The sequence below is a fragment of the Pelophylax lessonae genome (assembly GCF_965119305.1).
Source record: "Pelophylax lessonae genome assembly, chromosome: 3".
NCBI lineage: Eukaryota > Metazoa > Chordata > Amphibia > Anura > Ranidae > Pelophylax > Pelophylax lessonae.
The window spans coordinates 223,503,094-223,515,121 of record NC_138770.1 but is presented as its reverse complement, the minus strand read 5'-3'; the positions used below and the strand labels follow the sequence as shown (position 1 = coordinate 223,515,121).

General features: G+C 40.6%; 1 pseudogene across 1 annotated transcript; it reads right to left on the bottom strand.

Annotated features, from left to right (window-relative positions):
• Positions 1–5,890: 5,890 nt before the first annotated feature.
• On the bottom strand, positions 5,891–7,026 carry LOC309550451 (annotated as a pseudogene). Its single transcript has one exon. The product of its transcript is annotated as an uncharacterized misc_RNA (transcript).
• Between the last annotated feature and the right edge of the window lie 5,002 nt (positions 7,027–12,028).

Genomic DNA, 12,028 nt, shown 5'->3' with positions numbered 1-12,028 from the left:
GCCGCATCCCAGACGTTTTCCCAGCTTACCGGACCTGCCAGCAGCGGGGAAAACTATCCGGTCCCGTATCCTCAGAGACAGGAAGTCGAGTGAGGGCAAGATGGCCCTCACTCGACTCTATGGTCTTGGAGGACCGGAGCTACGTCAAAAGTCGTTGCCTAGCAACCGGGCCGTTTTTTTTTTTTCTTTTCTTTCCTTTTTCAACGATTTTTTTTTCTTTTTTAGTGTAGTTGTGAGGTGTGAGGACTTTTTGACCCCAGATCTCACAATAAAGAGGACCTGTCATGCCTATTTCTATTACAAGGGATGTTTACATTCCTTGTAATAGGAATAAAAATGATCAAAACATTTTTTTTTTAAACTGTGTAAAAATAAAAAAAATAATCAATAAAATAAATAGGAAAAAAAAAAAAAAATTAAAGCGCCCTGTCCCCGTTAGCTCGCGTGCAGAAGCAAACGCATACGCAAGTCCTGCCCACATATGTAAACGGTGTTCAAACCATACATGTGAGGTATCGCCACGATCGTTAGAGCGAGAGCAATAATTTGAGTCCTAGACCTCATCTGTAACTCTAAGCTGGTAACCTGCAAAAAATTTTTAAACTGTTGCCTATGGGGATTTTTAAGTACCAATGTTTGGCGCCATTCTGTGAGCATGTGCAATTTTGAAGCATGACATGTTGGGTATCTAATTACTCGGCGTAACATTATCTTTCACATTATGGAAAACAATTGGGCTAAATTTACTGTTTTCTTACTTTTTAGTTCAAAAAAGTGAATTTTTTTCAAAAAAATTGCATTTGGAAGACTACTGCGCAAATATGGTGTGATAAAAAATATTGCAACGATCTCCATTTTATTCTCTAGGGTCTCTGCTAAAAAAAATATATAATGTTTGGGGGTTCTAAGTAGTTTTCTAGCAAAAAAAATGATTTTAGCTTGTAAACACCAAGTGTCAAAAATAGGCCCAGTCTTAAAGTGGATAAATGGACAACTTTGTGAAAAGGGCTACTTGGATGTTAGGCGTCTGTATGTGGCTAGGCTGTGTAAAAGTGTTACACATGTGGTATCGCCATACTCAGGAGGAATAGCAGAATGTATTTTGGGGTGCAATTTTTGCTATGTACATGCTATGTGTTAGAAATATTGCATAAATGGACAGCTTTGTGTAAAAAAAAATGTGTTTTCCTTTTCTTTCCACAGATTCCAAAAACTTGTGGAAAAAAATGACAAGTTTAAAAGACTCATTATGCCTCAAAAATTATACGTTGGGCTGTTTGCTTTCCAAAATGGGGTCATTTTATGGGGGTTTCTATTGTCCTGGTGCTCCAGGGCCTTCAAAAGTGCGATAGGTTGTCAGGAAATTATATGTGTAATTTGTGCTGCTAGAATGCCGGACAGTGCTACTTGGATGTTAGGCCTCTGTATGTGGCCAGGCTGTGAAAAAGTCTCACACATGTGGTATCGCTATACTCAGGAGGAGTAGTAGAATGTGTTTTGGGGTGTAGTTGCAAGTATACATATGCTGTGTGAGAGAAATAACCTGTCAATTTGTAAAAAAAAATAAAATAAAAAAAAATCATAATTTTGCAAAGAGTTGTGGGAAAAAATTACAACTTAAAAAAACTCACCATGCCCCTTATTAAATACCTTGGAATGTCTACTTTCAAAAAAGGGGTCATTTGGGGGGTATTTGTACTTTCCTGACTTTTTAGTCTCAAGAAATGAGATAGGCCTTCAGTACATCAGGTGTGATCAAGTGTGATCAATTTTCAATGAATAGCACCATAGCTTGTGGACTCTATAACTTTCACAAAGACCAAATAATATATACTTATTTGGGTTATTTTTACCAAAGATAAGTAGCAGTATAAATGTTGGCCAAAATTTGTGAAGAAAAATTACTCATTTGCTAAATTTTATGACAGAAACAAAGAAAAATGCGTTTTTTCACAATATTTTCAGTCTTTTTTTATTTATAGCACAAAAAATAAAAAACCCAGTAGTGATTAAATACCGTCAAAAGAAAGCTCTATTTTTGTGAAAAAAAGGACACAAATTTTTTATGGGTACAGTGTTGCATGACTGAGTAATTGTCATTCAAAATGTGAGAGCGCTGAAAGCTGAAAATCAGTCTGGGCAGGAAGGGGGTGAAAGTGCACTGTAGGCAAGTGGTTAAGGTGGTACAGGTAACATGTTCCAGCTCCTGCAACCTCTCCCCCCCCCCCAATACCCCTTTCCTGTGACAGCGGGCCAGGGATCCTCTCCCCACACCCGCTGTCAGAATTTAAAAACAGTGCGGCTGTATAGGGCTCCCACCACACGGCTGTGTCATTCGTTCACAGAGTCCTGTGAATGAATGAACTATCACTATCATTGTCCTCTGCAGATTAGTAGTTCTTAATAAGCTGACATTCAGTAACTGTGATACCGGCAGATAGTGTACTGATTGTGGGTGCTATACCTTACAGGCTGCAGAGTAAAAAAAAATGTAAATGCACATTTTTTTACCTGCAAAAAGATGTGCAATTATTATTTTTTTTTTTTTGTAAAAGGTGAACTTAGCATTTTACTTGGGATATATTGGGAAGGATTAGAACTGCTGCTGGGTTTTTATTGTTGTTTGGACAACGAAACACATAGGGCAGGCATTGGATGTGATGTCATCATGCATGCCAGCACTGTACTCACAGTTTGAGGATGTGGAGATGGCTTGGTAATAGTTGAAAGCATGCAATACCAGTGTCAGCTGTGACAGCGTTTAACCACTTGACCTCCAGAAGATTTACCCCCTTCAGGACTAGGCCATTTTTTTGCAATACGGCATTGCGTTACTTTAACTGACTATTGCGTGGTCATGAAACGCTGTACCAAAATAAAATGTATGTGATTTTTTCCCCACAAATAGAGCTTTATTTTGGTGATATTTGATCACCACTGCATTGTTATTTTTGAAAATAAAACAATATGTTTTTTACTTTCTGCTCAAAAACATACAGTATGCACTAAAAAAAAATAAAAAATCAAATGTCTTCATAAATGACAGTAATCAGTGCCAAAAAATATGCACTGTCACTGTACTAATGAAGCTGGCTGGGAAGGGGTTAAACATCTAAGGCGATCAAAGGGTTTACTGTGTACCTAGCCAGTGGTTTTATGTACTGTATGTGCTGTTTTACTGCAGGAAAACAAAATCCATCCCTACCGCCCTGTCAGAATGGAACTCTGCCTAGTTTACATAGGCAGAGCTCCGTTCTGAGCCTTTGCCTGACAATAGGCGGGTGACAGTGGACATCGAGGGCCCGGTACCCTCAGATCAGCTTCTGCTGTGAATAATCACAGAATAAGCTGTCTGCCAGCGGCGCACCTGTGCCCCCTGAAGGCGGAAGTTCAGGATCTAGTATATATACAAGATCCAGCGCCCATCTGCAGCACTGTTATAGGGCGGTCAGCAAGAGTGTTTGGTGTGAGGTTTTTAAGAATAAAGCTTTTACGAGGATACACTATGTAAGTTTCATTCCTCCTCGGACTGAGTACATGTTTATTGGAAGGTCATTGTATCTGTGCATTAGGGTTCTGAAGGGAGAACCACTGAGCCTGGATATGTGTGTTCTAGGAGTAATCCTGTATTACCCTGAAGTATCCTTTTGGCCCCACATCCATTCACTGTCCAAAGCTTGCCGCCTCAAGCTCTGCAACATCTCCAAGATATGCCCCTTCCTAACCAATGACACCACAAAGCTTCTAATTCACTCCCTGGTCACCTCCTGCCTCAACTAATAAAACTCCCTCCTCACTGGCTTACCCTTACATAGGCTACTCCCCCTTCAGTCCATCATGAATGCTGCTGTCAGGCTCATCCAACTTACAAACCACCCAGCAAATTAAATTCAAGACACTAACAACAACTTACAAAGCCATCCACAACTCTGACCCCCAACTGCATCACTAACCTAGTCTCAAAATACCAACCAAATAGTTCTCTTTGTTCCTCCCAAGACTTCCTGCTCTCTAGCTTCCTTGTCACCTCATCCTATGCTCTCCTTCAGGACTTCTCAAGAGCCTCTCCCATCCTCTGGAATTGCCTACCTCTTTCTGTTCGACTATCTCCTACTCTACACTCTGTCCACTTTCAGACGTTCCCTGAAAACTCATCTCTTCAGAAATGGATTTCTGGCCCCACCTAACAACTGTACATTTATTTTCTCAATCAACTCCTCCCCCACAGTTATTACCTTTTGTATATCTTGACTCTCACTCTTAGATTGTAAGCTCTAATGAGCAGGGCTCTCTGATTCCTACTGTAACAAATTGAATTGTAATTGTACTGTCTGCCCTTATTTTGTAAAGCGCTGCAATAACTGTCGGTGCTATATAAATCCTGTAGTATAATAATAATAATAATAATAATAATAATAATGTGTTGATCCTGCATACCATACCTATACGCATTGCTGGTTTTACCAGAAAATCATTCTATTGAGTGATTTAGTGTACCTCGTAGTGAACACTGCACTTGCTTGGGACACTTTACTGGCTGAAACTTGATTCACTACTTGGGACTGCTTCTTTTTTATAGTTATTCATTGCATAAAGACATTTTGCAATTGTTACTAGTCAATTTTATTGATGCACTTCATGAGTTATGAATTATATTTTGATGCAAAGGTTGTAATTATCTATTCATAATAGTTAGTGCTGTCTGTTGGTGTTGACCACTCCAAGGGGTAGACTTTGCGGACTCGACCCGGTTGACCTCTGAACTCTATAAAAGAAAAGGAATTGGCAGCACTCCAGGTTGAGTCAAAATTCAGATTTATTGACTGGACATCCAAATTATGACAATCGTGACAAGGTAGACGCGTTTCACACACTGACTGTGTGCTTAATCATTACTGGTAATGATTAAGCACACAGTCAGTGTGTGAAACGCGTCTACCTTGTCACAATTGTCATAATTTGGATGTCCAGTCAATAAATCTGGATTTTGACTCAACCTGGAGTGCTGCCAATTCCTTTTCTTTTATCAAGTTTTCACGGAGGCGAGCCGGGGCATGCACCTGTGTGAGTCATCAGGCAATTACACCACCTTGAGCAGTGAGTCCTTGTCTCTTCAATTGCAAGTTCACCTCTGAACTCTGCAGGCCTGGAGGTCAAACTGATTAAACCCACAACACAGACTGCGTAATGGTTCGTTCAGAATGACCTGATAAATGTTTATTTGCTCACAGTTTATATAGGAAAATACTCTCATTAGAACACATGGAAATTGCAAGTCATCTCAAAGGCATCTCAAAGACTGTCCCACATGGTCCTTATCTGGGTATGTTAATACTTTTGTCAGTTTGACCCAGACTGGTTACAAAACAGAATGGGACCCTTATCTATCAAGAGTTCTAGTGTGGGCAAAAGTCTCAAACATTATTACAGCAGTATTAGCAAATTATTTTAACACATAACTGACTTCTATAAAACTAAGATAACTAAAAATGGCTGAACCACTGTTCACACCGCCTTCAATTTCCTCTTTAATCATGAACATGATTAACTATTAGGCTGCATCATTATCTTCATTTCGCCTACTACGTCTAGTTTGCAAATATTGCATATATGTATGGGGAGTAGGAGTGACACTCCTGGCAAGGCATATTATAGCAAGCTTAAAAAACGCATATAAAATAAAAATAAGAACTACCACTAATATTATGGTGGTAGCAATCCCCTTTAACCACCCAAAAATACCTGATCCCGAGAAAAACTCATCCCACGGATTGGTAAGGCCTGAATTCTTCTTAAGCTCAACCGACAAACTCTCTAGCTTTCGGATAGCTAATGTGACCTTTCCATTTTGACCAGTGTTACTAAGAATGTATGTGCAGCATTTTCTCTATCATGTGACACCTCCTTTCTCTGCAAGAATCATATCTAATGCTACCCGATTCTGAAAAGCCATTTGTGAGGTGGACTCTAATTGTTCTGCTTTTCCCTGAAGGGCATCTTGCATGTAATTAACAAACCTCTGTTGATTATAATAAATGTAATTTATCCAATCTACATTCTTATTAGCGGTAACTATGGGGAACAACGATTCAAATCCAGCCGCTACTTGATCTCGGGCCTTAAACTCATTTGGACCCCTCTTGGAACACCTATGGCATCTATATAAACATGTGGGTCAAAACTACCCATGGGGACCTCTCTCTCTTTTGTTTCCCTGTAGTTTTAGTGTTCCCCTTTAACTGATGTGTGTTTTTTTCTATTTTCAGTGAATATGTGTAGGGGCATTATTGCTTTAGCAAGGGCACATTCTCCTGTCCACTTCCTGGGCAGCCTAGTCCTTATTTTCATATCTCCACATATCCAATATATGTCTCCCAAAGACATTGTTTGATTCTCTATAACAGTAGACCTGTAGGTGGAGCAATAACCCTCTGTAAAATTTCCTAAAAATCTACCCCCACCACTGTGTCTGGAATAGCATGTGTAGCTACCTGGGTAAATGGTGACAGATCCAGTGGACCCAGACTCTTTAGTTATAATGGGATATTCCTTTTTCCATGTTTCGCAGTTAGAATGGTTACTAGAGGTATTGGTATATAGGCTGAGAAAACAAGTCTCCATATTCTCAGGGATGTTAAGAGGCACTGTACCTAGGTGCGGCCTTACTCCTCCACAGACATAACAATACGACATGTTATGTGACCTAGCACTATACCTCATCCATTCTAACCATAAGTTTACATCAGAGAACCCTGTCTCTATGGCCATAGCATCCTCAAAAGTGGGATCTGCTATAGCTACTATTTCTCCCAAAGTCTGCACATGGGGCCTTAAAGGATTTGTCTCTTGTACCTGTGATGGCCACTCAGAAGAGCCATACATGTTTCTTAGCTGAAAAGGCTTTCTGAAGCTAGTGTACCCTGAACTCCACCAGATAGCCAAAACGTAAGTTCCACTATCTTCTGGACTAGGATTCTCTATGGTCAGTCTAAATTGTTTGGGAACATGATGTTTAACAATTGTCATTCTGCTGATAAGTTTCTTCCCATTTTTATCCTTGCTAGTAGTAGGTTTGTAATCTCAATCGTCTCCCGTGTTCCAACCCATTGATCCCCAATAGTCACAATTGTCTCCCCAATATTTGTCCGTGACACATATAAATACAGTTCCTGGGCCTAATCTCCTATCATAATACCGTATGGTATCATCACTACCAGGGAATATTGCTACATAAGGCACTATAAAAGTAGCTACTTGTGTGTTAGAGGAATTATACCAAAGTTGTGTCATGTCATTTGTTTGTGTGGTGGCTATCTGGGAGGGTGAATTATGGGACAGGGCTATTTTATTCCTTTTCTGAGGCGTCACTGATACTATGTCTGGGCTGGTGTCTGTAGGGGTCCCTCATATTCCTCCAAGGGGCCCCAGATCCGCTGGGTGATATATACAGTTAGTTATGATCCAGGTTGGGATGAACACTAAAAATACTAGTGCCATCAAAAAAACCCTCAGCTTGCCAAAGTTCTTTGCTATGAAAACAGTAATTTTGCAAATTTTTAGAGACTATAAAACCTGCTTCACTCGCTCTTCGAGGATTTTCAACACCGCTTCTCCTCCTTTTATCTGTGTCTTTATCTGTCTCTTTGTCTTTCTTCATACAATCCACCTTGACCTTTTTTTACTCGACTGGCATGGATCCGGGCTTGTTGGGTTTCCACAAGGACAGCAATTCTGGTCACTGCGACTACCTTTGTCTTTTGGTTCAAAACAAAATCCAGCCTTGGTCTTGTGATGTGGGGACAGCTTGATCACTACTTCATCTCCTTCCTTCAAGGGATGGGTTGGTACCTGTAAAGAGAAAAGAAAGGTGCGAGCAACTTTTTCATTCCACTTGATTCAAAATTTAAATTACTTTTTACCTTTTCTCAACTTGTTTTTGATTGTCCTATTCATCCTTTCCACTATATCTGAACTTTGTGGATGACAATCTATTTTCAGGATTTTAACTAGTTTCTGACATCTTTTTTGATATGAAAGCTGGACCATTATTAGAACTAATTCAAAACAGGCACCCCCATCCAGGAATAATCTCCTGACTGAGAATGCGTGCCACCGTGTGGGCATCTCCCTTTTGTGGTCCTAAAAGCTTCTACTCATCTGCTGAACATGTCCACTATTAACTCTTGTTTCTTTCCTGTATTGGGCTTATGTGTGAAATCTATTTGCAGATACTCATGTTTGGCCTTAAGTGTTTGTTTGTATTGTTCCTAATACAGGTGATGCACCTAGCAACATATGCTTTCACTAATTTAGGCCTGTAAATGCAAAAAAAAACTTCAGTTATGTTCTTTCCCACCCCCTGTGTCCTATTCCATAATACTAGGCAATAGACAGTGGGGCGCTAGCTGCGGCGCTTGCTGCGGGGATACAAGATCTCCCCTCTTTTAGAAAAAGGCTATTCTCAACGTTTTCTAAATCATCACCTAATTCCTTAAAACCTGTTCTGTAGCATGCGTTTGTAGCTCTAACAATGTGTGATATTTTGGCATAGAGCAGGAATCATCTACAAAAACATCCTCTGCTCCCTCTATGGCTGTCCTGATATACTATGTCTATACAATCATGTTGTGGTGTAACACACCCTTTAATCCCAGTAACCCATTCAAAACTGGGGCCTACCTAGGGCAAATGATGTGGCCATCCCTATTACCATCTCACAAGATGCTTATGCTTGGAATCACTTCAGGCATGCCTTAGACCTGGACTGCAACAATCTTTGGACAAAAACTGTAGGGCAAAGTTTACCACCATACTCTTGGGCAAGTACACCTGTTATGGTCTTACAATTGTTCCTTGCATAAACACAAAACATTTTTCCGTAATTTGGGAGGCCCAGTGCAGGCGCTAAAACCATAGCATTTTTCAGATACATAAAATGCATTCAACATTTCTTGTGACATTTCTGGACCTGTGGCTTGTCTCAAAATGTTGTCATAAAATAGGAGCAGTTGGATCCATTGCCATCAATGATCCTGGTTTGTGGGTGAGCAAGACCCACTGTGGGCTGGCAAGACCCACTAGAGCCGCAGCTCTTTTGTGACTGACTCTCCTTTCCCCCTCTGTGAGAACAAAACCAAGGTAAACTACACTTTCCTGACACCATTGTCATTTTCCTGTGACACTTTGTGTCCACATACATGTAAATACTTTAATAAACTCACTCGTTCTGACTGGTCTCCACAGAGTGACTACATATGTCATCCACATATTGTAGCAGGACTGACAGGTGTCCATCCCCTCTTGCGTGGTCTGGAGAACTATAGAGCAGACAACTGAACTGTCCACATAGCCCTGAGGCATTTCTACACCAGGTTAGTTACCTGGACTGAAAAACAAGAAACAAAGATGGCTGTGTCTCCTCGTCCACTAGGACACTAAAAAAAACTCATTATTTAAACCAATCACTGTAAAGTGGGTAGCATCGGATGGTATGGCCATCAGTAGAGATGGCACATCAGATACCACTTGCATGCTACAATTAGATAAAACTAAAAACTTTTTGGCTCCGTGCCAATCTTACTAAAAATGTTTGACCTCGTGCCAATCTTTACAAAAACCTGACCAGAGGTTCCCCTCCTTCAATAGAGGACACCCCTAAAATATCACTCAAAAACTGTAATCAGATAAAAAGTTAATCTGATTTGAAACTTTTGGCTTGGTGTCAACAGGGTCCAATGGTCAGACTAATTGCGGTAACCCTTTCTGTCCAAAAATACATTTCATAACTATAACAGGAACAAAGATATTTACATTTGAACCCTTTCTTGGCAAGTAGCCAATTTCCAAAATGTTGCACCAGAGCTCCCTTTCACATAGGGACCCATTTGCAAAATGTAATTTCTCATTATCTATAATTCTATAAAAAATAACCTTTCTTCAATATTATTACTCTTCCCAGCGGTTCCTACACTTTATACACAAATGTATAAATGGCAAAAGTCCAAAAATTCCATAAAAAATTATTGCATATGTGTGGGAATGCTGGGACACACTAGCTCAGTGCAAAAAGTGACCCCCTCCCTAGGAATGTACCAGCGTCAAGGTCAACATCGCAGCTTTACATAAACATTCTGTGTGCCTGACTGGTGAAAAAAATGGCTGCGATGTCTGCCTTGGAAAATGAATGTTCGCAGCAAGAAACGGGGGCTTTGTGAGTTAATACTATTTCTTTAAATATACCTTTGGCCAATAATCTAATATATGCCTGACTCCATCCTCCCTCCAAGGGGGGCATGGAATCAATCCTGCATCCAGGGGATTTATGGCCCATTACCCCTGGATCCCGATGTCACTGTAAATCCACTCACTGTTGTGATGTTGTTGTGAGGCTGTTGTGAGTTTGTTCAATTGTGGGGGGACCACTACCACATCAATCCTCATAAGGGCAATCCCTCTTCCAGTGACTTAAATCCCCACAGTTGAAACATCCTGTCCTTTGTTGTTGTGGTTTATTATTGTAGAGGGTCCTAGTTTGAAAATTTCCTACCCTGCCTCTGCATCCCCCCCCTTCTTCTGTCTCTCTGATAACGCCCTTGGAAATGCGCGCTCACAGGCTGTTTTCCTTTCAGCAGATCAAAAACAGCCAGCTGCATCTTTTTCTATTATGGCTTTTTGAAAACCATGCATGCCTTTATCAGCCCAGTCTGAAACCTCAGCATATACTGGGACTTTAAAATTACTGATAAATGTCTGACTCATGAGGCTGTGCCACTCCTGGGTGACAGTTAAACCGACTCATGAGTCCATACATTTTTTAAACCTTGTCCAAAACTCCAGGACAGTTTCACCTAACTTCTGCTTACAAGCAATTGCTGTGGGTAATGAGGACTAACTCCTTCTCAACATCTTCCTACATGGCTTTCTTGCCTTCCTCCCCACTATGCCAGCAATAATTAAATTCATGTCTTTCCTAGGTAATGGCCACTGTCTTAGCAGCCATGTCAGCTAGTGTATTTCCTCTAGCTATTTCTGTCTGTTCCCCTGTATGCGCCTTGCAATGCATTACAGCTATTTTCTTGGGGAGCTGAATCGCTTGCAGTAATGATGTTACAAGTGTAGAATGAGATACGCTTTTCCCATCTGCGGCTACAAAACTTCTTCCTCTTCTTCCTAAACATGCCCTCTTTAATTAGGCTAGTGTACCTCCCGGGGTAACTGTGGGCTTTGGGCAATGTTTAACTGTGTCATTTATTTCTGACAACTCTACTAATGTGTGCCCCACAGTAAGATAGGGGCCCTGAAAGGTAGCTCATTCCTGCCTCTACCTTGGCACCACCTCCCCCCCCCCCCCTACAGCTCCGTCTTCCTCCACTGTCTTCTCCTTCTCTCTTTCCCTTACATCATCAGTGCCTTTAGCGATGGGGGGACTGGGGACATACGGGGGTGGATGTCCCGGATGTCCCAGATGTGATTTTTCTGCATTTGAGCAGAACCTCAGTTTCTCCACAGGGTGGAGACTTGGAGCCTCTTTATTATCCTTATTATTTTTTGGCCTTATAGCCTTTTTATACTAATAGGGGGCATAAGTTAACCAGTTTTCACCTCCCCTTTACATATATTCCTTATCCCATTGTGGATTACCTGGGAAATATGGGAAAGCTTGTCTATCTTCTAAGCATAATCCTTTAATCATAACACATCATTATCTCCTTCCCGGGAAAACGAATTACTACTTCTCATTGTAGGTCTCCCAAGAAGTATGGGAAAACCCTTCTGTCACCTAGACAGAGTCTCTTAGACTTAAAACCTTCAGTATACTTCACAAAACAATATACATTAATTCTTAACACTTTAACTTCAGGTAGACTGTTCCTCTACCTTAATTTACTTCCAGGAATATTACTCACCAAATATTCCCGACCATTTCCATAACAAAACAAATACCAATATTCTCTCACTTAATAAAACATGTCTCTAGGATTTACACATTCACATATTCACTTGATACCTAGTACCCCTTTATAAATAG